General features: G+C 44.5%; 1 protein-coding gene across 1 annotated transcript in view; it reads right to left on the bottom strand.

Moving 5' to 3' along the window:
* Positions 1-20,849, bottom strand: part of LOC117356475 (hormonally up-regulated neu tumor-associated kinase-like) — a 93,792-nt gene extending 72,943 nt beyond the window's left edge. The window contains exon 1 of the mRNA XM_033935716.1: positions 20,672-20,849. The gene's annotated coding sequence lies outside the window, so the exon portion shown is untranslated. The remainder of the gene's footprint in view (positions 1-20,671) is intronic.
* Between the last annotated feature and the right edge of the window lie 3,668 nt (positions 20,850-24,517).

Here is a 24,517-nt window from a genome sequence, read left to right as displayed (position 1 = left end):
AGGAGGGAGTGGGCATCCTCTTGCCGGCCATCAGATAAAAATATGGAGGGGGGGGCATTTGGGGTGGAATCGGGGAATGTTGTGGGTATCATGGGGGTGTCAGGGTGGAGTCAGGGATGTTGGGGAGTGTTTGATGGGGTTCAGGGGATGATGGAGCCAGCGGCAGGAGGGAGTTGGCATCCCGCCTGCCATGGATTGTGTTAGGAGGGTTCGCCGTTGAGACAGAAGGAATTGGGCACTCCTCCTGCTGTGGACATGGGGGGGCTTCAGGGGGTCAATCTTATCTGCGGCTTATTTTTGGGGTAGGGCTTATATTACAAGCATCTTGAAAAATCATGCTGGGGCTTATTTTCCAGTTGGGTCGTATTTCCGGGTAAATACGGTAGGACTTTACCTCCTATCCCATGACTTTCTAATTTCCTCAGAAGTCTTTCATGAGGTACATGAGACATGATTGAGATGTTTAAATATATCACAGGCCGTATTGAGGTGGAAGATGATATCTTTTTTCTTAAAGGACCATCGGCCACAAGAGGGCATCCGCTGAAAATCAGAGGAGGGAAATTTCATGGCAACACCAGGAAGTATTTCTTCACCGAAAGGGTGGTTGATCATTGGAACGAACTTCCACTGCAGGTGATTCAGGCAACCAGCGTGCCAGATTTTAAAAGTAAATGGGATACACATGTGGGATCTCTAGAGGGGTAAAGTTGAGGGGGTGGGTCATTAGAGTGGGCAGACTTGATGGGCTATGGCCCTTTTCTGCCATCATTTTTCTATGTTTCTAAATGCCTTTTGAAAATCCAAATATACAATATTAACTAGCTCACCTTTATCCACGTTTTCTTTCACCCCTTCAAAGAAATGCAGTAGATTAGTGAGGCAAGATTTCCCTTGCCCGCTAAACCTAGCCAGTCAGCAATGAATATTGCACAATAAGGCTGGATAACTTTTACCTCATGCTGCATATTCACGGTTAGTCATTTCTGGCTGGCTAAATAGCTTTGAATATCGGGGGGCGATTCTCTTTTGTCTGCTGAGAAATGCTTTGTTCTTCAAGCGTGTGCCTCTCCCCCCACTGATGTTCCCCTTCTTGTCCTGAGCAGGGTAGAGAGGTAGAGTAGCAGGGGGAAAACACCCGAACAAACCAAAGACAGTGGGCGCCCTTCTCAGAGGTCTTCAGGGGCCGCCACTGGCCCCGAGGTCTTGCATTGAAGAACACTGCATTAAGTTTTATTAAAGGGGTCCATAAGCAAACTCCTTTAAGCCAGTTCCTGTACCCTATCGGTAACAAGGCAACTCAACAAGTAATGAGGTCATATGACCAAGTTTTCTGCCACTCATAACCAGAGCAGCAAATACTTTGGCTTCTTCACGAACATGCCTTGATATAGGGCCTCTTTTATCAAGGTGAATAGCGTGATCCGGTGCATTAAATGCACCGAAGTCCACAGAGATTGAATGGACTTTGGCGCTTTTGCCGCACGGCGCTTGCTACCGCGGCTTGCTAAAAGAAGCCCATAAGCATGCTACAATAATTTAGATATGTTAGTGCAAAGATCTTCCTAAAAACAAGCAAAGCTGATCAATCTAATGTAAAGCTATAGACATATGGGACCAGATTCAGTAAATGGCATCGAAAATTGGGCACCGGTATTCCATAAAGGGCGATCCAAGATGAACACTCTTTATGGAATAGTGCGTAGTCCTGATTCCAATGCGCAGCTTTGATTGGGAGGATGTATGACAACTGAAACCTGAACATGGACGACTGGGGCCTGCGTAAAGTGGTGGGCGTGGCTCCGGCCACTGTTGGGCAGACTGGATGGATCGAAAGGTCTTTCTCTGCCATCATTTACTGCGTTACGGTGTAAATCCATCCCCTCCCCCCCGATTCTATTACACTTGGGTGAGCATCCCTCACCAGCCCATTCTGTGGCGCAGTAAGGGGAGTGTGAGGGGGGAGGTCCACCCCAGGCGCCTTCTTCCTCTGGGTGCCAGTACCCCTCCCTCCTGCCACATGCCTGCGCCCAATCCCTGCACCTTTTTAAGTTCAATGCGAGCAGCGAAGGACTTGCTGCCCGCGGCAGCTTCCGGGAGGAAGTGATGTCGGTGAGAGCTCCGAAGCCGATGCGGGCAGCGAGTTCTTCGCTGCTCATGCCGAAGTTAAAACCGTATGGGAAAGGGGCGTGGGAACGCAGCTGGGAAGAGGGCAGGAAAGGGGCAGCATCGCCCCGGGTGCCGGCCCCCCTCGCTACGCCACTGAGCCTTTGTCTCTTTCATAGCCATGCCTCCTTTTGGGTTGCACACTATGAGTTGGGTGTGTGCAGTGCTATAGAACACGGCACGGCAGCACGCACGTACAACTTCCAGTTCATGACAACGAATGCCAAATAATTGATTGATAGAATTCAATTATTGTTAGAATTCAATTATTGGTGGTATTTGAGACGGGTAAGCATCTTGACATCATGCCCGAATTTGGGCGTGGAAAATTTAGGGCTAAATACAGAATCCACGGGATGAGGTGTAACTCGAGATATTTGGGAGAGGTCGTAGATTAATCCACTATCTAATTTTACACCTAGAGATGCCAGTTGTTTTGGGGGATATTTGATGACCTACAGCCTCTGGAAACGATGCCAAGAGTTTCCGTTTACAACTCAATCACAGAATCTCCAGTTTCTCAGGATCCAATTTAACCTATAGGTCATCAGCCTGGAGTTACACGATGCAAACTTCCTTTCTAAGTTACTGGAACCTGCTGCACTTTAATTCACTCTTTGGTAATTTCCTGTTTAGATTACTGCAATGCCATTTATAAGGGCATTACAAAAAAGGAGATCAGACGACTACAGATCGTCCAAAATACCGCTATTAAGATCATTAGCAGGGCAAAGAAATATGATCACGTCTCCCCCCTTCTAATCAACGCTCATTGGTTGCCAATCGAATACAGGATTAATTATAAAATTTTACTTTTAACATTTACTACCAGAATGAATAACCAACCCGATTTTATTAATAGCCTTTTAATCCCGTATGTTACGTCAAAATCCCTCCGCTCAACTTCTCAAAATCTTTTAGTTATACTTTCATTAAAATCAATTAATACTTTACGCACCAACAACTTTGCTGTTACTGATCCTTCTCTCTGGAATTTATTGCCTATATATCTTCGTAACGAATCAGATATAAAACAATTTAAAACAGGATTAAAGACATTTTTATTCCGAGACGCTTTTTGTTAAAATGCCCTTTTAAGGGCCAAGTTTATAATCAAATCTTAATCTTTCTTAATCATTTATTACCTAACCTATTGTTTTAGCCATTGATGTTCTGCCTATCCTATATCAATTGTAGTTCTTCCCCATCCGTCCCTTTGTTGCCGTATGTCTGTGCAAGTCACTTGTTTTCCCTGTTTTAATATACGTCTCAATGTAACTGTTTAACTTGTTTTTATGTAATTTTATTATGTTAACCGCTTAGAAATTAGATTAAGCGGTCAAACAAATATTTTAATAAACTTGAAACTTGATAATCTGTTATAGGTAAAATTTACTGAATATTGCAAAATGCAGCGGTCAGACTGATTTTCGGGCTGAAGAAGTTTGATCATGTGACACCTTACTACCGACAGCTGCATTGGCTACCGATGGAGGCACGCGTAAAGTTTAAGTTCGCCTGTTTCTGCTTTAAAGTACTATACGGACTAGCCCCTAAATACATAACTGACCTTTTCTCCTTCTCAGCCAACAGACATAAGAGAAGTTCACATTCGATCTTCGTTTCCCCTCCAGTTAGAGGATGTAAACTCAGAAGACACCATCAACACCTTTTCTCACATCAGACAGCATTATGGGGTAAAGATCTAGAACAATTGCTTACGCCTACTACTTATGGGGAATTCAGGAAACGCTAAAAACATATCTGTTCCTGAAATATCTAGGAAGCTGACCCGTACAATTCTTTCTCCACAATAACTGATCCCTAGAGCTGTTAATCACTAGCTTCCACCCTGTTAAGTTCAATCTATTTGTACCTTCTTTTAATCTTTGTAAACCGCATAGAACTTCACGGTCCTGCGGTATATAAACTTATTATTATTATTATTATTGTCTTCAAAGAGAAGACAATCAATTCCAAAAGCTATCACTAGGGGGAGTAAGGGTATTATGTAAACATTGAACACACACTTATAGTGTGAACTGATCTAGCTGCAGATTGGTGTCATCTGTTGCGTTAGACTTCAGTAAAACCTCAGGATACAATACAAATATAAACAATGAAATTGTCTCAAATGAGATGCAAAAACATCAGAATATTCTCAAAACTTTGCAAGTTCTTTTAAAAGGCCATAAAGTTGACTAATTTCAAGGACTAATTTCAAGTACTTGAGGGAGTCCAGAGAAGAGCGACTAAACTGATAAAGGGTATGGAAAACTTCTCATATGCGGACAGGTTAAAAAAGCTGGGGCTATTCTCTTTGGAAAAGCGGAGACTTAGAGGAGACATGATAGAAACCTTCAAAATCCTGAAGGGCATAGAAAAGGTAGACACATAGAAACATAGAAAGATGACGGCAGATAAGGGCTACAGCCCATCAAGTCTGCCCATACCATGGACCCCCTTTTAAGTCTACTGGCCCCCTTAACTCTACTGACCTGCTCTATTAAGTCTATATCCTAGTGACCCTATTGATTGGTATGACTCCCGCAGTGATCTCACATAGGTATCCCATTTATTCTTGAAGTCTGGGATACTGCGGGCCTCGATCACCTGTACTGGAAGCTTGTTCCAATGCTCTATCACTCGATCCGTGAAGAAGTACTTCCTGACGTCTCCACGAAACTTCCCTCCCCTGAGTTTGAGCGGATGTCCTCTTGTGTTCGAGGGTCCTTTGAGAAGAAAGATATCATCTTCCACCTCGACCCGTCCCGTGATGTACTTAAATGTCTCAATCATGTCTCTCCTCTCCCTACGCTCCTCGAGAGTATAGAGCTGCAATTTGTTCAGTCTCTCTTCGTACGAGAGACCCTTTAGCCCCAAGACCATCCTGGTGGCCATCCGCTGAACCGACTCAATTCTGAGCACATCTTTACGGTAATGTGGCCTCCAAAATTGCACACAGTATTCTAGATGAGGTCTCACCATGGCTCTGTATAATGGCATCATGACCTCAGGCTTCCTGTTGACGAAACTTCTCTTGATACAACCCATCATCTGCCGTGCCTTAGATGAAGCCTTCTTCACTTGAGTAGCAGTCTTCATGTCTGCACTGATGATCACTCCCAAGTCTCGTTCTGCTGTAGTCTTGGTCAAAGTTTCTCCATTCAAGGTGTAAGTTCTGCATGGATTTCCATTTCCGAGATGCATGACCTTACATTTCTTGGCGTTGAAGCTCAGCTGCCAGACAGAGGACCAACTTTCTAAAGTACGGAGGTCCTGTTCCATAGTATTCTGCAGATTGTAGCCGTTTATGATATTGCATAGTTTGGCATCATCAGCGAATAAGGTTACCTTACCTTGAAGCCCTTGAGTCAAATCCCTAATGAATATGTTGAAAAGGAGTGGACCCAGGACTGAGCCCTGCGGCACTCCGCTGGTCACTTCCGACGTTTTGGAGAGGGTACCGTTAACCATCACCCTCTGAAGTCTGCCACTTAGCCAATCTTTAACCCATGCAGTGGGGGCACTCGGAGAAATTAAAAGGGGGCAGGTTTAGAACAAACGCTAGGAAGTTCTTTTTTACCCAGAGGGTGGTGGACACGTGGAACGCACTTCCGGAGGCCGTGATAGGCCAGAGCACGTTACAGGGCTTCAAAGAAGGTTTGGATAGGTTCCTAGACGATAAGGGGATTGAGGAGTACAGATAGGAGTTGAGGTAGGTTATAGGAATAGTCAGGGACCACTGCACAGGTGATAGGCCTGAAGGGCCGCTGCGGGAGCGGACCGCTGGGCGGGATGGACCTCTGGTCTGACCCGGCGGAGGCAAATTCTTATGTTCTTATGACTTTCTTATGTTCTTATGACTTTCATCTAGCACAGGGGTCTCCAAAGTATCCGGCCCGCGGAAGAATTGTGCGGAAATGCGCCAATTGGACTAATTTTCCAATGAGAATCCACAAAAAAAAACCAATCAGGTGGTGTCGATAGATTTCAAATGCATTAATTAAAGTTGTGTTCCAAATATATTGATATTCCATATTATGTTAATATTAATATTATTCACAACCTTATTTAATACTGAATCGTAATTGTATACCTTGCGGTATTTCTTCGTACTAGTTTGGCCTCGATTGACTGTCCAAATTTGAAGAAATTTGCTTGTAAATTTATCTCCGTTTTTGGGACAACGTGTGTTTGCGAACAAACTTTTTCCCGGAATGAAATATATCAAGCCAAAATGCAGGGCAAATTTATCTGATGAGCATTTGAAGTCACTACTTGTAATTTGCGTTTCAAAATTTGAATCTCAGTAATAACTGACTTCTGATTAATACTCCCTGTAACTTCAGTCACTTTTGATTTACTCCTTAAACGATTTCTTTTTTTAATTATTAATATCACTCTTTGTAAGTCTTGGATCACAGAAAGTACATTGTGGACTATTGATTGCTTAATATTGTAAGGGGAGTATGTTATATTTCTCCCCTTTATAAAATTCTTTTCTTTTTTTGTTCCTAAATTACAAGATATTATGCTTGATAAATTTGTGTAAAATGATAAATAAAAAATAATAATAAAAAAAAGATTTTAAAAACGCACAAACAGTTCCATCATTCACATTAATGGTTTTAATATAATTTGTGATGAAAAATAAGAGAATTTGCTGGTAATGTTCGTCGTCATTAATATACGATAATTTAAATCTCACATACTCTGTAATTAGTTGATAAAATTTTCTGCTTTTCAATAAAATTCATAGATCTTTTTTTTCTTTTTTTTTACTACGGCCCGCTGAAAAGTGCTGAAGTACCCAATGTGGCCCTCTTGGCGAAAAGTTTGGAGACCCCCCTGATCTAGGGAATTTATTTACCCCACCCCCGCTTTTATTAAGCCGTGGTAGAGATTTTTACCGTGGCCTGGAGCATTTAGCTCTACCAAGGCTTAGTAAAAGAGGGCCTAAGTTATTAAAAAGAAACTCCTACCTCCTCCACCACATACTCTGCCGAAAAAGCTGGTTCCTGTTCTTTATGCTGAGCTAACTCGCCTGATTAGTTGGACCAGCTTAAAAATGAAGTGCTAACGGCTGGGTTTTATTGAAAGGAAATCAAGTGGAACAGCATATGTATTTTCTTAGGAAACTCAAAAGCATGGAGTCTGGTGGTGTTCCTTGGGGTAAATTCTTGCTTATGAATTACAACCTGCTTTCTGATGACTTGTTAATAAAATGTAGACCTTCTGCACCATTCTTTCCCCCTCCCCCCCCCCCACATATCACGCACAGTTCCGTCTCTCAAACATTTTCATTAATGCGGCGAGCAAGAATGGATCTGCTTCCAATCATACATTGTTTTCCCTTCATAGAGATGTCAGTTTGACTGCCAAATGGAAGCACCCCTGTTGTTACCAAAAACATTTTCTGATTAAATATTGAGTTAAAAAAGAGACGATGACACAAAAGCAGTTGCGATACGAAACAAACAAAAAAAAAAAAAGCAAAACAACTTTTTCTGAAATGGCATTTTTGATTTTGGAAAAGGGTAATTAAAAAAAATAAAAATAAAAAAGGATCGCCAGCGAGGATTAAACACAGTTCAGCTGAATAAAAGTAGAAGCAGATGGAAACCTGAGGCTGCGGCATTATAATTTGGTCGGGAAGGTATCTGATTTTAATAGGAGAGGGATGGCGACTCTTGTTAGTGACAGATGATCCAGATCAGTGGTCTCTGACGTGCGACCCCTGGAGTCCTCCACGGCGGCCCTCAAACAGTTGGCTGAAATGCTCTTCGAATCCTGTAACTGCGTTCGTTTCAATCTTGCACACTCCATATGGCGACTGCAAACAGCCTTTTACAAAGGCACGCTAGTGGTTTTAGCACGCCCTAAAATGCCCCGCGCGCTAACCGCCACCGCCTCCTTTTAAGCAGGCGGTCATTTTTCAGCTAGCGCGCGCTAATCTCGTGCGTGCGCTAAAAACGCAAGCGCACCTTAGTAAAATGAGTCCTTAAATGCGTTACGTCTCATTTGTGGAATTTGCTACTTTTGACAATGCAAAGTCGAGGGGTCCTTTAACTAGGGCGTGCTAGTCATTTTTGCACGCGCCCAACGCTAATGTGTCCGTTATAGTCTATGGATGCGTTAGCGTTTAGCATGCGCTAAAACGACTAGCACGCTTTGGTTCCAAGAGATTTGGGAACAATAGATCTTATCACGTACACTTCTCCCTCCGTATTCGCTGTGACAGGGGATTAACAGACCCGCAAATACAGAAAAACCGCGAATAGCTTTTTCATATGTTGTTCGCTGTTTTCTATTACAAAAAACATCGTCAATATGGTTAAACCGCGAATAACATGGCGGGAGACCTGGCCTGTTCCTGAAGGAGAGGCAAAACACGGTGAATAAAGCGCCGGGAATCGGCGATTTTCTCTGTAAACGCTTGGAATCGTCAATTTCTCTATACAAGCTGATGTCATTTAGGGGGAGGAGCCAGCAAGCTAAAAACCGTGAATAATCGAAACCGCGAATGCTGAAACCGTGAATACGGAGGGAAAAGTGTATTTAGGGCTCCTCTTACTAAAGTGCGTGCTACACTGCGCGCTACGCGGCTAGAACTAACGCCAGCTCAATGCTGGCGTCAGCGTCTAGCGCGCGGGGCATTGTAGCGCGCGCTGCTCCGCGCGTTAATGCCCTAACGCAGCTTTGTAAAAGGAGCCCTTAGTGCTGGTAACCGTGTAACCCGTGTGGTGTTCCACATGGTTCGCCGCTTTCGCCAACACTCTTTAATATCTATCTAGTGTCATTGGGAAATCTATTACTCAGTTCACAGGTAAAATTTTACATCTATGCCGACGATATAACTATACTTATTCCTTTAATATCATTCATGACTGAAGTAAAAAAAAAAAAAATCAGATCTCATTTATTTTGGCACAAATAGAACAATGGACCACTAAATTTAAACTGAAGCTTAATTCGGGAAAAAAACAAAGTTTTTTTCTTGTTAGTCCTAATGATAAAATCAATGAAAACGGCCAAAACTACTCAATAGCCACTACGATCAAAATTTTAGGCATTATGTTAGATTGCTCGTTATCTTTTAACGACCATACTGATCTGCTGATTAAAAAATGCTTTTCAGTACTATGGAAACTTCTCACTGTTAAAAAATATTTTCATTCAGTGTCTACTAGGCTACTGGTTCAGTCATCAATTTTGTCCATATTGGACTACTGTAATATCGTTTATCTGGGATCAGAGAAGGTTATCATGCCGCTGTACCGGGCCATGGTGCACCCTCACCTGGAGTACTGCATCCAGCACTGGTCGCTGTACATGAAGAAGGATACGGTACTACTTGAAAGGGTTCAGAGAAGAGCGACTAAAATGGTGAAGGGGCTGGAGGAGTTGCCGTACAGCGAGAGATTAGAGAAACTGGGCCTTTTCTCCCTTGAAAAGAGGAGACTGAGAGGGGACATGATCAAAACATTCAAAATACTGAAGGGGATAGACTTAGTAGAGAAAGACCGACTGTTCACCCTCTCCAAGGTAGAGAAAACAAGAGGACACTCTCTAAAGTTGAAAGGGGAGAGATTCCGTACAAACATAAGGAAGTTCTTCACCCAGAGAGTGGTAGAAATCTGGAACGCTCTCAAGGAGGCTGTTATAGGGGAAAACACCCTCCAGGGATTCAAGACAAAGTTGGACAAGTTCCTGTTAAACTGGGATGTACACAGGTGAGGCTTTACTCATTAAGAGCACTGGTCTTTGACTTGGGGGCCGCCGCGTGAGTGGACGGCTGGGTAGGATGGATCACTGGTCTGACCCAGCAGCGGCAACTCTTATGTTCTTATCTCATCAAAAAATTCTTAATAGACTCAGAATAATACAGAATACAGCAGTTTGCCTGATTTTTGGTTTTAAAAAAACATGATATGCCCTTATTATCTAAAGCTCCATTGGTTGCCATTTGAGGTTAGAGTTTTGTTTAAATTTGTCTGTATCTGTTTTAAAGTCTTATTTGGATTGACTCCAACCTACCTCTCTTCCCACTTTGAATTTTTTTTTTTTTAATTCAAATAAGAATACACGAAAAACTTACTGGTTTACATTTCCATCGGTAAAAGCATGTCATTATAAGAGATTCTTAGGGAAAAAATTTTGCATTTCAGGCCAGTGCAATGAATTCATGTTGGAGTTTGCTTATTTCCCAAGCTCAGTCTTATTATTTATTTAGAAAAATTCTTAAATTGTATCTGTTTGATAAATATGTGACTTAATTGCCATTTTGTATTTTCTGAGAAATTTTGATACGCTTATGTAATAATAATAATAATAACTTTATTTTTGTATACCGCCATACCCCGAAGAGTTCTAGGCGGTTCACATTAGTTAGACAGAGATTACAAGTGGTTACATATCAAATTGATCATAGAGTTGCGAACAGCAAGGAGAGAAGTAGGGGGGAGGGGAGGGAGATGGGGGAGGGGAGTAGATCAGAACGGGGGAGGATTGAAAAGGGGCATTAAGGGTCTTGGTCTTGGAATAGGTGAGTTTTGAGTAATTTTCTAAAGTCGAGGTAGTTGTAGGCCTTGAGGACCATTTGGGCTAGCCAAGGGTTTAGTTTGGCGGCTTGGAAGGCGTAGGTTTTGTCAAGGAGGTAAGTAATTCACTGTTTGTGAAGTTCTTTCTTGCTGTAAACCGCCTTGAACTAATGATTTAGCGGTATATAAGAATAAATTATTATTACAGTACTCCTCTGAAATTCGCAGGGGTTCCGTTCCAGGAATCCCCGGGAATTTTAAAAAAACGCAAATGCGGTTTTGCGCCTGTCAAAAGGCAGGGGAGGCAGGAGAGGGCAGCTGGAGCGCCGGCGGGTGAAAAAAAATCACTCGCAGGCGGCTCCGACCGCCTCTTCCCATAGTAAAGTCGAGCTACACCAATCAGGAGCTGCGTTGACACGCAGCTCCTGATTGGTGTTTCCTGACTTTACTACAGGGAGAGGTGGTTAGAGCAGACCGCGATTGAGCGAGTCCTTGATTCGCGAACTGCAAATTCGCGGGGAAACACTGTATTATTAGTAGTAAAAGGACCCCAGAGTGAGGTAAAGAAATATATCCTTGACGTGTTGTAGAACCAATATCAGCATGAATTTTTAATGCTTAGCATCCAGTCCAGTGACGTATTAAGGGGGGTGGGGGCGAGGGGGTGGCACCCCTCCGTCTCTTCATACTCCTCCCCTCATCACGCACATGCCCCCTTCCCTTCCCCCTGTATCTCTAGTGGTTCACCGTCGCGAGCAACAGCTTCAACGTGCCTCTTGTGACTTCATCACCTCTCCTGCTGATGTCACTTCTGGGTGCCACGCATATTTTCCTTTCATATTTTGGGGCAGGGGAGCTTATTCTTGGTTTGCGCATAGGAAGTGACATCGAGAGAGAGCCGCCGGGGTTGCGAGGAGCACGTTGAAGTTGTTACTCGTAGCGGTGAACAACTAGAGGTACGGGGAACTGGAAGAGGGGGGATCGAGGAAGGGGCGGGAGGAGGACACCTCTCACCCTCGCTTTGCCACTGATCCAGTCTGAACCAAACAGGTCAAGAAGGTTCACAAAATCAGCAGTATGTGTCCACTTCTCCCCCCCCCCCCCCCGTATTCGCGGTGGATGCGTTCTGGCAATAGGCGCGAATATGAAAAAACCGCAAATATCTTTTTTATATGTTATTCACAGTTTTGGGGAAAGTGACATCATTTTTACTATTGAAACCGCGAATAACGTGTCAACTGTTATTCGCGGTTTTTGAGGAAGAAGAGGGGAAGGCATCGGATGCAGGAGCGGAGGGAGTCTCCAAGGCTACGGTTGGAACCGGCACTACTTTGGGTGGAAGCCTGCTCGCTTCCACGTGCCGGTCTCTTTGTGTGGCGAGCCGCGAGAAGAGCAGGCGTTAGAGGCTGTGGGCTGGCACTAGGACCCAGCTTCTACCAGCCGCCTGGAAGTACCTGAGAAAATTCTCTTTCCTCTTTCTCCATCGCGATGAACAGAGCAGTCTGCTCCCAGGCTTCGGTCAAAAACTCTGCAAACTCGCTCCCAGGGAGCTCAGCTGCTTGGGGATTTGCCTTCTTGCTGCGGAACAGCATTTTGTTTTTAGTTATTTATTTATTAACAAGTTATTATTTGTGTTTTGAGGTGTTTGGGCTGGTTTTCTCAGCGATTTCATCCATGCTGGGAAGAAGCCTTTCTCTCTAGGGATGCTGGGAAGCAGCGTTTTTCTCTAGGGATGCTGGGAAGCAGCGTTTTTCTCTAGGGATGCTGGGAAGAAGCCTTTCTCTCTAGGGATGCTGGGAAGAAGCCTTTCTCTCTAGGGATGCTGGGAAGCAGCGTTTTTCTCTAGGGATGCTGGGAAGAAGCCTTTCTCTCTAGGGATGCTGGGAAGCAGCGTTTTTCTCTAGGGATGCTGGGAAGCAGCGTTTTTCTCTAGGGATGCTGGGAAGAAGCCTTTCTCTCTAGGGATGCTGGGAAGAAGCCTTTCTCTCTAGGGATGCTGGGAAGCAGCGTTTTTCTCTAGGGATGCTGGGAAGCAGCGTTTTTCTCTAGGGATGCTGGGAAGAAGCCTTTCTCTCTAGGGATGCTGGGAAGAAGCCTTTCTCTCTAGGGATGCTGGGAAGCAGCGTTTTTCTCGGTGCACATTGGGAAGCATGGAAGCAGCGAATTTGTGGGAGAAAGCATGGAAGCAGCGATTTTCAGAGTTCCAGTAATGGTAAGTGATAAACTTTTTTTATCGGTACTGTATATTAAAAGGAAAAAACTGTAGTGATGACGTTTTTTGGGGGGGTGGAGTCAGCGGCTGAAAAATCACGAATAGTTGAAACCGTAGATACAGAAACCGCGAATGCGGAGGGAGAAGTGTATGCTTGAAATCTTTGGGTGGCCGCTCATAGCTTTCTCGTGTGGCCCATTATTATCTTCTTTTTCAAGGGACCCACGGCAACAAGAGGGCATCCGTGGAAAATCAGAGGTGGGAAACTACGAAGTGACACCAGGAAATTCTTTTTCACTGAAAGGGTGGTTGATCGTTGGAATAGTCTTCCACTGCTGGTGATTGAGGCCAGCAGCGTGCCTGATTTTAAGGCCAAATGGGATCGACACGTGGGATCTATTCACTAGGCAAAGGTAGGGGAGGGTCATTAGGGTGGGCAGAATAGATGGGCCATGGCCCTTATCTGCCGTCTATTTCTATGTATTACGTGAAACCCAAACAGCGAAAACACCAGAAACTTTCACAGGAAACAGGGAAAAGCCAAAAAGAAAGAAAAACTGTGGAAACGATGTTCTTGATGAAAAGTTTTAATCACAAACTTCTTCCTACATAAAAAGCGATACAGTCAATCCAAATGATACCCAGCAAAAACTGGGGGTGCGGGCCCAACACGGTCTGCGTTTCGGTTAAGAAACCTTCTTTTGGGGTCCGATGGAAATACTCCACAAAATTTAGGCATGCATCGAATCATGCAAATATGTGTCGACAGCGCCCTCAGTCCTGGCCTGGAACCGGTCGCACATTGCTCCAGCAGACCTGGCCCGGACTGAGGGAAGACACAACGAGGTTTGTAGAGGGGGCAGGACTGGCGCAGAATGGGATGTGGCTGGGGTCAGAAATGGCTGTGACTGGAGCAACTTGGGGCGGGGTCACATGTCCTCTTTATTTTTGTAAGGAAGAAATCTGATAACCTCTTTTATATAACATCAGCTTTTAAATCTGAACAGCCGTTGGGAGGCCATTATGATTCTGGGGGTGCCTACTGTCAGGATCTAGAATGTGTAAGTAAAAATCACCGTTAAGGCAATGAGATAAAGGATTAGGACAGCATACAATGGCTGGAGTTTTTTTTTTTTTCCCCTTCAAAATTTGTTACATGAGGATTTCGTTCTCTAGTAAATTTGTCTGCGAATTATTTTGAAACCACTAGATGGCAGTATATACATCTTTTGATCTCTTTGTCTTTTATTTCGCAGCTGGAGGTCTGATAACCCTAACATTAAGAGAATTCTAGCACTTCTGGGCACCCTAAGAAGGTCTAAAGAATTATGGATGGAGCATGTGGATAAGGCATCAGGAGGGAAAGACCCATGCTCAAGGTGAACCAAAGCCTCAGGAGGAAGAGTACCCTGTAGAGGAGGCCGTGTTATTGTACTGCTATCTGATTTTTTAAATAATAAGAATAATTTTAATTTTGTACACCGCAATACCACAAGCAGTTCAGAGCGGTTTACAGAGGAAGAGACTATATACAGACAGTGATGTTACAAAAAAGACATTCACGTTACATTAGCATGTCAAGATTAGTCAAGATTTATCCAGAAGCATTTCAAAGATACAAGAAGACAGGAAAGGAGTCAGAGAAATGTATCAAAGAGATAGGTTTTAATTGACTTCCTGAAGGTTTGGTAGGAAGGTGCATTTGAAATGAAGTTGGTTAAACATTTATTCCATTTGCCTGTTTGGAATGATAATGATCTATCAAGGAATCTCTTGTAGATATATCCCTTCAATAATAATAATAATAATTTTATAATAATAATAATTTTATTTCTTATGTATCGGCAAAGCCATAGTAGTTTGAGGCGGTTTACAATGAAGAAGGACTGGACAATCAGCGAAAATGGTACAATCAGAGAAAATAGGAACAATCAGCGAACAATGGTACAATCGGTGAAAATGGAACAATCAGCGAACAATGGTACAATCGGTGAAAATGGAACAATCAGCGAACAATGGTACAATCGGTGAAAATGGAACAATCAGCGAACAATGGTACAATCGGTGAAAATAGGAACAATCAGCGAAAATAGGTACAATCAGAGAAAATGGAACAATCAGCGAAAATAGGTACAATCAGAGCAAAATGGTACAGTGAAGAAGGTCAAGGCAATGTGCGTAAAGGATGGAGAAGCAAACAGGTAGGCACTATGTGTGCAAGTGGGGCCTGGAAATTCAAATTGGTGCGACACGTAGATTGGGGAAGCGCCTGGTATGGTTTTGAAGCAGAAGCAGGCAAACTTGAAAATGGCCCTTGCTTCAACCGGCAGCCAGTGTAATTTTTTGTAATACACTTCATAGTACGCAGCGCGGCTTCAGGGCTACGCACAGCACAGAACCAACATCAAAAGGAAAATCTCATCTAAGCGGAGGCAAACAATCGGTTCGGTTGCAATTCGACGTTCCCGCCGCATTCAATGCAACGGGCCACTCTCGATTCCTACTAAAGCCAAGAGAATTAGGCCCACACGGCGCAGCGCTAAAATGGTTCAGGGAACAGAACATACGAAGTAAGAAAGGGTAGCACAGGGAATCATCCAAGTTTATTGGTAATTGAAAATTCGTTAATTTATTTTATAACTGAAAATTTTTGCTATTTTGTGCAAATTGCTTTCTGCAAATTTTGTAACTCGCTGTGGTTTACACTTTCTTTGTTTCTCTGTTTACCGCAGCAAACTGAAAGGTATTTGCGGTCTAGAAATGGAAAATGGAATGCTATAAGTGGTGTACCGCAAGGCAGTGGCGTAACGAGGGCGAGAGGCGCCCCTCTCCTGCCCTCTTCTCCGCACACCCACCCCATACACCCCTCCACGCCGCGCGCGAGCCCCTTCCCCCGTACCTTTCTGACGTTCTCAATGCGAGCAGCAACCCCAGCATCGGCTCTTCCTCCGACGTCACTTCCTAGGCACGGGGCCCCTGAAATGACGTCGGAGGAAGAGCCGACGCTGGCACGAGCAGCAGGTTGGTGACGATAAAGAGGTAAAGGGGAAGAGAAGGGGCGTGCACGCATGGAGGTGGGGGAGGGGCAAGGAAGGAGCAGGGAGGTGGAGAGAAGAATAGGTGCCGGTTCCCCCACTAAGATGGCGCCCAGGGTAGACCCTGCCACCCCCCCACCCCCGTTACTACGGCACTGCCACTAAGTTCACCACGCTCTCCTTCCTTGGGTGTGTTTGGGTTTTTTCCCACGGAAGGGGCATTTCTGGGGTGGAGAGTGGGCGTTGCTGTGGAAATCAGTTAGTGCAGCCACTTTACCGTGCACTAATCTGATTACTGCATGAGACCTTAACCGACTGCAAACTAGGCAGGTAGAGGTTAAAGGCTCACCAATTAATCTTTTCTAAAGGTCTTGCACTGAGAGCTGCTTATAACTCCTAACTCCCACAAGCCCGTGAACGATTACTGACCTTGTGAGGGGGGGGTCACACGCCACTTGTCCGATTGTTGGATATTGACACTATTGATGTTGGTGGGAGGGGGGCGGGGTTTGATTTGTGCACATGTGAGAGTTACTGGATTACACTGCTATGTAATGTTACTTGCACCTTTTTACATTACATTGCATTACTGATTTCTATTCCGCCTCAACCTTGCAGTTCTGGGCGGATTACAAAAGAGACATCTGGACATTTCCAGGATGATTACAAAGAGACTTCTGGACTTTTCCAGAAGAGTTACAAGAAGAAGAACATTTCCAGAGGAGTTACAAGAAGAATGGTGTAGTATAGTTTAGGAAATGGGATATGGCAAGGAGGATTGGGCTATTCCAGTGGATATACAATTCAGGATGCTGTACAGATAGGATATAGTGCAGTTTCAGTATATATGAAATTAGGGAAGCAGTTGACAAGCTTGGGCTTTGAGGGGAAGGGTAACTGGTGAAGAAGGGAGGATGGGGGAGTCACACTTTTTCTTGAAAACCTTAATAAAAATATTTAAATATAACTCCTAACTCCCAATCACTTATAAAGTGCCCATGTCTGTCTTATCCAGGGTTACCAGATGTCGGGGAAAGGGTTCATAGTCAGTCGCGCGCGAGACACCAGCACGCTGACAATGGAGGGAAAACAATTTGGCGCAAGACACCAGCGTGCCGCGGGAAAACTTAGTTTTAAAGAGCTCTGTAGCAGGGTGTGAGTGGGGAACCCCCCACTTTACTGCATAGTGTTCGCGCTGCTGTTGGGGGGGGGGGGTTAGAACCCTCCATTATAGAGAAAATGGAACTTTTTCTGATTTTTTTCAGGAAAAGTTCCGTTTTCTCTATAATGTGGGGGGTTTCCCCCCACACCCCCCGTTGGAGCTCTTTAAAACTAAAGTTTTCCCGCGGCGCACTTGTGTCTTGCACCGAATTGTCAGTGCTCGATTGTCGGCGCGCCGGTGTCTGGCGCGCGATTGTCCCATCACCCCGGGAAAGTCCTCTTTCTAGAGGACTGTCTGGACTCCCGGACGGACTTTCCAAAACCTGCCAATTGCCCGAGTTTTGGAAAGCCCCGACGAGCTCCGGCTGCATCTGGAGGGCCTCTGAGCATGGGTGGATGACGTCACACACATCCACGCATGCTCCAGGCCCTCCAGACGTGGCTGGAGCTCGTCCGGAAGAAGAGAGGAGGCTTTGTGGGGGGCGGGGCTCGGGGTGGAAATGGAAGCTCTATGACATCACAATGCGGGTGTAAAGAGCCTTAGTCAATAGAGAGTGGATGCTGTGGATGGGCAGACTGGAGGCAGAACTGGGCGGGGCTGGGGCGGAACAGAGGGGAGCTGGGTGGGGTCATTTGTTTGGGGTTTCCCGGAGAAAAATATGGTAACCCTAGTTTTATCATTCCCTCTGTGAAAAATTCCCTAACCCCTATTTGTCCTGTTTGCCTGGTGGGTTTTTTTGGCCTGTTTTAATTAGATTGTAAGCTCTATTGAGCAGGAACCGTCTCTACACCTGTGGAAGCGAATCGCTTGTGCAGTAAATCTGTCCCTAATGACCTGTGAAATCTGACCCTCTCAAAAAAGTTCCTAATTAGAAAACGTTCATGAACGGAAACTAAGGAGGGGGAGAGCGTTGGAGACAGCCTAAAGCAGTGGTTCTCAACCTGGGTTCGACCGAACCCCAGGGGTTCAGTGAGTCAGTCTCGTGGGTTCGGCGGAGGTCAAAACACACCTCCGACTCATATAGCGCTTCGGTCACGTTCAATCATCTATCAGTTATTCAGTGATTTTGATCAAGACTGATCGTGTACTCGGTTTCTTGATCTATCAATCTGTAACTAACGCCTTATATACATCAATCAATTCCTGATCAAAATTTGTGATTTAACTGATAGATGATTGAACGTGACCGAAGCGCTTATGATTCGTGACAATACTCCCCGCTTGTCCATAATTGGCTGCAGGTGATCACGCAACATCGCTTGGCCTATCTGTGCTGCAGGGGATTTGATGCGCACAGTAGTCGAATTGTAACTGTTGTGATGGTACGTCGTGTGATACCTATCTTAATATTTTAATCCCTTACTAACTATGTCGAGCAAAATACGAAAGTGGTCGGACGAATATGTACAATATGGATTCACATGTATAATGGAACGTGATGGGAGTCAGCGTCCTAATTGCATGATTTGCAATGCCAAGTTGAGTAATTCTAGTCTAGCTCCGACAAAACTAAGGGAATAAAGAAGGGTTCGGTGAACACGCATATGAAACCGATGGGGTTCAGTACCTCCAACAAGGTTAAGAACCACTGGCCTAAAGGAATGGCTGGAAAAAACCCCATCAGTCAAACTGGAGGCATGGCATACAAATAATAATAATAATCAAGAAAGTACACAAAATGATATCTCAACACATCAAACAATAATTATATGCCATAATACAGAGTAAATTTTAAAAAAAAGATCAAGCAACTCTATTATTGCTTTGTTCTGGCTTTTTGGCACTTTTTGTCCCTTAAATCTGATCTTTTTAAGTTTATTAATATTTACACTGGATAGATTGCATAGATTGCGGAGTAATTAAATCCTAAATCCAAATCCAAATAATCAAGATAGCCAAGGAAAGGGAATGATATGTTTAGACGGAGAATGAGGTCAAACTTTTAAGAAGGCTATTTATTCCCAAAATATACTGAAAGGACCTCCACGTCGACAAAAACTCCAAGGCCGAAGTTTCAGTTCCTTCTGGGAACTTTCAGTGGGATTATAAAACACAAACAAGCAGAGGATTAAATTCCCTATATGGCACCGGAAAAAACGGCGCTGGAAAAGAAAAAAAAGGTGCGCTATTCTGTAAGTGGAACTCCAACTGTGCAATATCCTACATGTTCTTCCGTTAAAATATTGGGAGTTACCTTGGATCAGAATTTGACAATGCAGAAACAAGTTGACATGGCGGTTCGCAAGGTCTTCCATGTTTTATAGAAATTATGGACTCTCAGAGCTCATTTTGATATCGCTGCATTTAGGTTCAAACAATTGATTGATGCAAACAACATCAAATGCAACATAAGGACACCCCAAAGTGCATAGTACAACAATAATGCATCGAATAAAATAAAATAAGAAGTATGTATACATTAAGTTCAATTGTTGGTTTTGAGTTCATCTAGATCAGGGGTAGGGAACTCCGGTCCTCGAGAGCCGTATTCCAGTTGGGTTTTCAGGATTTCCCCAATGAATATGCATTGAAAGCAGTGCATGCAAATAGATCTCATGCATATTCATTGGGGAAATCCTGAAAACCCGACTGGAATACGGCTCTCGAGGACCAGAGTGCCCTACCCCTGATCTAGATTATTAACAAATTATACAATGACACACAACATATAATATGTTAATATAATGAATCAAAATGTGGCACCGAGGTACCCCCCCTTCTTCAAACCCAGCATGCACCCAAAAAGAGGGAGAAAAAGCCTCAGACTAATGTAGCAGTGTAGAAACAAAAAGGTACAAATCAAAACTGCTTTTGATTCACTGGCAAAAAAACTCCCTCACAGAACAGCTCAGGTTTAGAAAACGGCAAAGTCACCCAGAGGCACATTCAGGGACTTGGCTGACAAAAGACGACTTGAGCTCCAACGCTGTCACATCTTCTCCAAACTTCCCAACAAGCGACCTTGTTTCACCAATGTTTTGGCTTATCAGGGGAACAAACAATACAGCCTTGAAAAGTGCAGCCATGCTGAGACCAGATGTATTGTTTGTTCCCCTGATGAGCTTTTAAAATCAATCAATATAGCAGAGGGTTACTAACATCCATACAAATTTTTCTGTAGGGTGTAGTTACTGTGATATATAATTTATACTAATATTTTAACCACAAGAATGGTGTGTATTGACGTCATATGACAATGTTTCTATAACCACTATTCTTTAAGCCCGTTACATTAACGGGTGCTAGAATAGATGTGTGTGTCTGTCTTTCTTTCTTTCTCTCTCTCTCTCTCTCTCCTTGGCCGATTTCTGTCTGTCTGTCTTTCTTTCTTTGTGTCTCTCTCTCTCCTTGGCCGATTTCTGTCTGTCTGTCTTTCTTTCTTTCTTTCTTTCTGTCTCTCTCTTTCCTCGGCTGTCCACCACCACCCCTTGCCTGCTCCCCCTGTCTAGCAATAGCCCTTCTCCCTTCCTTTTACCTTCCCCGTGTCCAGCAGCACCCCTTCACTGCTCCCCCTGTCCAGAAGTAGCCCTTCTCCCTTCATTAGACCTTTTACCTGGTTTTTGTGGTGGTCTGCAGTGGTTTCGGGGTCGCAGCGTCGTGGAAGAATGGCAATGTTTAAACCGCCGCAGGCTCCTACTGACGGGGAAACTGCCGCATGCTCTACTGCGCATGCGGAAACCGCCAAACGAAACAGTCAAACTCTCCTTCTTCTGCCTCCTTCTGCCCCATGTGCCGCAAGCCGCCCCACGCACCTCAAATCGAATTCAGCACGGAGGCGCACATTACAGTGGCAGGGATTACAGCCTCCTAAGTGCACACGCGCTTAGGGTTTTATTTTAGAGGATAACGTTCTATGACATCACAATGCAGATGTAAAGAGCCTTAGCCAATAGAGAGAGGTGCCGACACCGCGAATAAGAAGGGAGGAGCGTATACTGTATGATTTTTTTTCAAGTTAGTCCTATTACTGGGATTCGATTTGCTTTCTCTACGTCTACTTCTCGGATTGTATTTTTGATGATATGTAGTCATTGTACGATGTAACAAAAGTGTAAGTTCAACGCCACGATGTAGTTGCTGTGCCCTGCTCTCAGTGAATCTCCTCTTCAAGGCAGTTCATGCTGCACGCAGTGGTGCAGCGAGAGTGAGAGGTGTCTGGGGCAGTGGCGTCCCTCCCCTGCCCTCTTTTCCGCACTCCCCCCTTCCACACGGCTCCTTCCCTGCTCCCTCCTGCCATGCGCACGCCGCTTCCCTTCCCCCGCACCCATGTGACATTTCTGGTGTGATCCACAATCCCCAAGCTGCTGTCGCTCCAGCGCCGACTCTCCCTCTGATGTCAGTGGACTCGACAAGGGCCATGTTGCAGCAAATGTGCCGGCATCAAGAGTCCAAGGTGTTAGTCAGTACTTCTGAGATTAGTTACTGCCCCTGGATATAATGCCAAACCATAAAATGTACTCAAAGCTGTGTGGCAATCCTTTAGGAAAATCTTTTCCCCCATGGAGAATGCTGTCACAGAAGACATAAAGGTTATAAGGAGTCACTGCTCCCTCTAGTGGCGTAATGAGGGTAAGAGGTGCTCGGGGTGGTGGAAAGAAAGTTGCTGGCAAGCGGAGTGAAGGGGAGGGGTGAGATGAAGGAAAGAAGCTAGCACAGGGGAGGAAAGGGTGAAAGGAATGAAAGATACAGGCAAAGAGGGAGGGGAGGGAGCCATTCATGGTGAGGGAGAGGGTGAAATGTTGCACATGATAATGGAGGGGAGGATGGGAGAGATGGTGCATGGAGGGGGATAGAGAGGTTTGACCCAGAGCATAAGCCAGGGGGAGAGAGAGATGGTGGACAGTAGGAAAGAATCAGAAATGGATATGGCAGAGGAAGGGAGAGAATGCTGCATGGGGGGAGGGATGCAAGGGAGGGTGAGAGAGAGGTGTTGGACATGGGGATGAATGAGAGGGAGACAGAGATATACAGGAGGTGGAGGGGGGAGAAAGACAGAAATGTTGGATCCAAGAACAGAATGGAGTGATGGAGAGATGCCTGGTAATGGACGTGAAAGAAGGTAGTGGGAGAAACGCTGGACCATGGTAGGGGGGGAGAGAATGCAGGAGGGAAGAGAGAGGGAGATGTCAAGCTACAAGGGTGGAAAAGGAAGAACGAGGGAGCAGATGCTGGGCTATAAGGGTAGAGGAAGATAGAGGAAGGAAGATGCTGAGAATGGTAGAACCCTGAGGGGGGGGCAAGGAAACGGTTGAGAGGATAGATATATAACAGAGGGTAGAAACATGGTAATGGAGGTACATTGAAGATGAAAGGGAATGGAGGGCTGAGGAAGGAATGAGATGGGGAATGGGAGAGAAGATTGAAATCTGATAGGTAGCTGGAAAGTGAAAACAAGGAGAAGGGCGAGAAAGAGGCAGAAAAGAGCTAAGAAGGAATGATCAATATGAGGCAGGTATAGCGAGGGAATAGACAGAGAGTAGAAAAGATAAACGGATAGCAACCGTTTGAAGGAGAATTAGCAGACGACAGGAAAGCAGAAAAGAGAAACTGGAGCCAACATGATGGAAAAATAAAACATCCAGAAAACAAAGGTAGAAGAAAAACATTTTGTTTTAAATGCAATATGGATAATAATTAGCAAAAATATTGTTTACATTTTGACTTGCAGAATTTTGAAGAATTTGCAAATTTTGAGTGCAGAGTTGTGAAATTTTTTGCTCAGAAGTTTGAATTTTTTGTTGCGCAGCATTCTGCCAGGCGTAAGAATTACACTAAGCGTTAGTGTGTCACACAACTTTTAGGTGTACCCATTTAGGCCAGCTAAAATCAGGCCTAAATACCTTCTCCTATGTCGTGCTCAGATCGGGCATATTCTAGAACAAAGCGCATCCATTTTAGGAGCGTGTGGTGCAGTGGTTAGAGCTACGGCTTTGGCACCCTGAGGTTGTGGGTTCAAACCCACGCTGCTCCTTGTGACCCTGCGCAAGTCACTTAATCCCCCCATTGTCCCAGGTACATTAGATAGATTGTGAGCCCACCGGGACAGACAGGGAAACATGCATGAGTACCTGAATAAATTAATGTAAATCTTTCTGAGCTCCCCTGGGAGAATGGTATAGAAAATTAAATAAATAAATAGTGTAGCAGGATTCAGCCTCTGCTAACCAGAGCTGGTATTGTGACATCATCATGCCTCATTCCACCAATAAGAGCCAACCTCATCAGTGATGTCACAATGGCTTCGTTGTCCTATACTTGGCTCACTTTCACTACATCTTGAATTCTAGAGTGGTGCAGTAGTTAAAGCTACAGCCTCAGCACCCTGGAGTTGTGGGTTCAAACCCACGCTGCTCCTTGTGACCCTGAGCAAGTCACTTAATCCCCCCATTGTCCCAGGTACATTAGATAGATTGTGAGCCCACCGGGACAGACAGGAAAAAATGCTTGAGCACCTGAATAATTTGTAATCCGCGTAGAATTGTAGGATTTTTTTATTTTTAAATATCCTCTCACAGTCTGTCCAAAGCCACGGTCTCTTTCCAAATTCGTACACTGCAACTGGTGCATACAAAATCAGCTCTTGGCTCCGAACTAACAGACTTTCACTAAACGTAACTAAATCCCGAGGGATTCTATTCCCTTATAAAAATAAAGGGCTCCTTTTATCAAGCCACGCTAACGGGGGTTAACATGCGCGATTATTCATCACGCGCTAACCCCCGCACTGGCTAAAAACCATCGCTATTACCCGCGTTAAACCGCTAGCGCGGCTTGATAAAAGGAGCCCAAAGATTCTTTAATCGGACAACTATCTATCGATTCAGTTCCCCTCCAAACAGAACCCAAACTCAAACTACTAGGAGTCACTTTTGACAAAGATCTTACCCTGTTTCCCCGATGGTAAGACACTGTCTTATTTTTTTTGGAAGGCCAAAATATGCTCTAGGGCTTATTTTCGGGGGGATGCCTTATTTACATTTTTTTCTAAAAAGGGGGGGGCTGTCTTATTTGACGGCTGAAGAATCGGTCGGCCGAAAAATCGTACCGTGTATGGCCAGCTTTATCCATCATACCATATATTGTACCATTTAATGTCCCCAATGTTCTCCATCAGGGAAACACAGTAAAGAGATTATTCTGTAGTGCAGCATCAGAGGGGACTTGACAATGTGAAACCATTGTTTATATACCGTATGCATTTTAAACAGGCTTTATATACAGTAAGTGGTATTGCTCACAGCAAAAGAAACCTGTCTGCGTGTCTCACTTTTGGATGTTCTGGCCGTGAACAAACTCCTGCAGTCTCCGTTAGGGAGGGATGAGGGAAGCTGCCTGTGTTTCCTTGCGCGGAGTCACGTGCGCGCGCTGCAGTCCTGTCACTTCCTCCTCTTCACTTCAT

This window comes from Geotrypetes seraphini, chromosome 3 (genome assembly GCF_902459505.1).
Source record: "Geotrypetes seraphini chromosome 3, aGeoSer1.1, whole genome shotgun sequence".
Lineage (NCBI taxonomy): Eukaryota > Metazoa > Chordata > Amphibia > Gymnophiona > Dermophiidae > Geotrypetes > Geotrypetes seraphini.
The sequence above is the reverse complement of the archived record's forward strand: the minus strand, read 5'-3'. Positions and strand labels throughout refer to the sequence as shown.